Here is a 4,655-nt window from a genome sequence, read left to right as displayed (position 1 = left end):
AGAAAGGACTTGGGGCCCACAAGACACCATGGCGCGCCAGAGGACCCTGATGCGCCTTAATGGGTTGTGGGGCACACGGGGGTCTCCTGCACCGCCTCTCTCCTCTATAAATACCCAAATATTCCAGAAACCCTAGGGGGGTCGACGAAACACAATTCCAGCCGCCGCAAGTTCCAGAACCACGAGATCCAATCTAGAGCCCTATTCCGGCACCTTGCTAGAGGGGAACACGATCACAGACGGGTTCATAATCCTCATTGGTGCTCCTCCGATGATGTGTGATGTAACGCCCTCGATGCGGCTATATCTCCCACGTGTCGAAGCACGGCTTAGAGGCATAACTCCATTGAAAGCAATGTCGCAAGTGAGGTAATCTTCACACAACCCATGTAATACATAAGGGAAAAAGATACATAGTTGTCTTACAATCGCCACTTCACACAATTACATGAATAAAGCATTACAACATCCAAATACAATCAAGGCCCGACTATGGAACCAAAATAAAAGAAGAACCCCAAATGCGACAAGGTCCCCGATCGACCCCAACTGGGCTCCACTACTGATCAACTAGAAAGAAACAACACAAAGGACAAGATCTTCAACGAGCTCCTCTTGAGCTTGGTTGCGTCATCTGCAAGGACTCATCGCTACCTGCAAGCTGGTTTTGGAAGTATCTGTGAGCCACGGGGACTCAGCAATCTCGCACCCTCGCGATCAAGACTATTTAAGCTTATGGGTAAGGTAAAGGTATGAGGTGGAGCTGCAGCAAGCGACTAGCATATATGGTGGCTAACATACGCAAATGAGAGCGAGAAGAGAAGGCAAAGCATGGTCGATAAGCTATGATCAAGAAGTGATCCTAGAACAACCTACGCCAAACATAACTCCAACACCATGTTCACTTCCTAGACTCCGCCGAAAAGAGACCATCACGGTTACACACGCGGTTGATGCATTTTAATGAAGGTCAACTTCAGGTTATCTACAACAGGACATTAACAAATTCCCATCTGCCCATAACCGCGGGCACGGCTTTCGAAAGTTCAAATCCCTGTAGGGGTGTCCCAACTTAGCCCATGACAAGCTCTCCTGGTCAACGAAGGAATAGACCTCCTCCCGAGACATTCCGATCAGACTCGGTATCCCGGTTCCACAAGACACTTCGACAAGTTAAAACAAAACCAGCAACACCGCCCGAATGTGCCGACAAATCCCGATAGGAGCTGCACATATCTCTTTCTCAGGGCACACTCAGATTGTCTTAGGTACGGTTAGGCCAGCCCAGAGTTGCCCTTGGTGGCCACCGGCAGCTGACAGGTGGACCAACACTCAGAGGAGCACTGGCCCGGGGGGGTTAAAATAATGATGACCCTTGAGTCCGCGAAACCCAAGGGAAAAAAGGCTAGGTGGCAAATGGTAAAACCAATGTTGGGCATTGCTGGAGGAGTTTTATTCAAGGCGAACTGTCAAGGGGTTCCCATTATTACCCAACCGCGTAAGGAACGCAAAATCCGGGAACATAACACCGATATGACGGAAACTAGGGCGGCAAGAGTGGAACAAAACACCAGGCATAAGGCCGAGCCTTCCACCCTTTACCAAGTATATAGATGCATTAATTAAATAAGATATATTGTGATATCCCAACAAGTAAACATGTTCCAACAGGGAACAACATCTCCATGTTCCGACAAGGAACAAACTTCAATCTTCACCTACAACTAACAACGCTATAAGAGGGACTGAGCAAAGCGGTAACATAGCCAAACAACGGTTTGCTAGGACAAGGTGGTTTAGAGGCTTGGTTCAACAATATAGGAGGCATGATAAGCAAGTGGTAGGTATCGCAGCATAGGCATAGCAAAAGAGCGAGCAACTAGCAAGCAAAGATAGAAGTGATTTCGATGGTATGGTCATCTTGCCTGAAATCCCGCAAGGAAGAAGAACGAGTCCATGAAGAAGACAAACAGACATAGTCGAACGATTCCTCACAAACACGACGTTATCGGAACCAACCCCAAGAAGAAACACCGGAAAGAAGCAAACAACATAGTAAACAACCATCACATAATCATGGCACGATGCGCAAACAAGTATGATGCATGTCCGGTTTAATGAGGCATGGCATGGCAAAGTGCACAAACAATCCTACAAATTAAGTGGAGCTCAATATGCAACGGGTTGCATATTGACGAAACACCACATTCAAGTTATTTAGTTCGATCTCGTTTATGTACCCAACAATATTAAATGTTGTCAAACATGGCAAGAGGGTGAAGCAAAGTAAAACTACCTATCTAGTCAAGTTTAAATGAGGCCGGAAACAACGAACAACAATTCCGGTAAATCCCCATGTGCATATATTAGGTTTGGTCCTGTTCTGCCCTAAACCATATTTTATAGTTATTAAACATGCAAGATGATGCCACCATGTTAAACTAGGCAAAATTCTACCCCATTTACATATAAAGTTTGTTAAAAACGGAGCTATGGTTATATAGTTATGAATTAAACCATTTTAGCATGGCATATGGACAAAGTTACACAAACAATATTTTAAACATTTTAAACATGGATGGAAATGACATATTATGAAACTACACAAAATTCTAAGCATCTTTCATATAAAGTTTGTTATAAAATGATGCACCGTTTGTGAGTTATAATATGCATGTTGTGAAAGGGGTTTTCTGTAAAACTGCAAAACCTGGGATAATAGCTAAATTCGCAGAGCCTAAAAAAATAGATACTGGACCGGATGTGCTGGCCCAACAACAGGAAAAAAAGGGGTGGGGCGCCAGGGGTGTTCTCACCATGGGCCAAGCCCAGTCGGTGAGGAGAGGGGCTGGCAAGGGAGGCACTGGGCCGGCTAGATCTGGGAAGCCCACTGGCGGTCGCTCGCAGCCGCAGCGCGGTCAACGGGTACGAGCGGGGCATCGTCCTCCTCTGCACGAAGCAGAGGCTGGACAGGCGCGGCGAGATGGGGATTGGGCACGGGGGCTGCAGGGGCCATGACGGCGCGGGGACTTGGACGACGCGGAGGATGCCAGTGGGAGGAAGAGGAGCTCAGGATCGCTCGAAGTCGAGCTCGTGCGCGAGGGACTTGACGGGGAAGCTGGTCTGACGAGGAGGCCAGGGACGATGCTTCGGGAAGAAGATGGCAGCGGGCGGAGGCGTGCAGGGAATGCCAGGGTTCGACGGGGATGGATGGATTCGCCTGTTTCTGGGCCGGATCCGGCCAACGGGGCGTCGATGGAGCTCCGGCGAGGGTTGACCAAGGCGGCGGCGTCCTGCAGCTGATGAAATACAGAGAGAGAGAGAGGAAGATCGGGAGAGGTTAGAGGAAGGAGGAGAAGGAGATGGCCAGGGAAGGAGGAGCAGGGCGGCGGGGTCCGGCCTGGGAGGTGTGGCGGCGCTGGTTCTTGCAGGTGAGGAGGGACTCCGGCGGTGTCGGTTCCCGGGGAGGCTCGGATCAGCGACCAAGGTGAGCTCCAAAACCATGGCGGGGACAAGGGCGTCGGGGAGAAAGGAGCATGTGGGCGCGCTGGATGTCTGCGGGGGATCCATGCTTGATGGATTGAAACGATGGGAGGAGGTGGTTGGCCTGGTTGAGAAAACGAGGAGGAGGGTGGCGCTGTGGATGGATGGATTTGATAGATGGCTGCGGCGTCTGATCCGAGGAGGGTGGAGCCTGAAGGTGGTGGCGGCAGCTAGGAGGATCCCTAAAAATTAGGGATTCGGTCTCGGGTTAGTCCAATATATATAGCGAGTTGAATAGGTTAGGGGCTATCTTGTCCCTTCGATAAAAATCAGACGGACAGGAAAAATAGGCTAGGGAGTCTAATAAATAAAACGGAGATGTTTTGTAGACGTTTGGGGATGTTCCGGACCCAACGGTGGCGACAGTCCGGGTCGGGTTCAGGACAACTCTCGAACGCGCGCGAGGGGCCGATGCACTGTGCAAGGATGGGGTTTCGGGGCCTGGGGGTTGGTAGCGGACTGTGCAGAAAGCTCGAGCTGAGAGAAGAGAAGAGAGAAGAGAAGAGAGAGAGGCCCGGCGACTGTTTCCGGAGACCGAAAACGTGCGACGTGTGCCCGGCTATAATGCCGCTATAGTTTAACAGTTGAGCTATCAAACAAACTCTGAATGCGATGAAACTTGACAGGCGGTCTATCTACACTATAATAAGACCACACGCCAACTTTCAACCCAATCCGAGAACATTTTCCGGCCACTTATAAAATACTAATTCAGACATGCCGCGGGCGCGTGCAAGTGTGTCTGGACTCAGAACGGACAAAGGACGGAACTGGGAAACCCGGACGGATGCAAGTTTCAAAAACATGATGATGCAATGCACATGATGACATGACAAGATGCAACACGCAAGAGAATGACAAGGCAACAACAACCAATAACTGGGGAACACCTGGCACATCGGTCTCGGGGCGTCACAACACTCCACCACTACGAGAGGATCTCGTCCCAAGATCTAGAATGGCACCGGAGGGACAAACGAAAGAGAAAAGAGAAGAGGTAAAACTAAGTTGCTTCTTTGACGAACGAGTGAAACCAAAGAACCTTGAAAAGGCTAAGCCATTTCGAGAAAAGAATACAACGGAGATGAACAAAGTTGAAAACACTCCGTTAG

Source organism: Triticum urartu, chromosome 2 (genome assembly GCF_003073215.2).
Source record: "Triticum urartu cultivar G1812 chromosome 2, Tu2.1, whole genome shotgun sequence".
Lineage (NCBI taxonomy): Eukaryota > Viridiplantae > Streptophyta > Magnoliopsida > Poales > Poaceae > Triticum > Triticum urartu.
Note: the sequence above shows the minus strand (reverse complement) of the source record.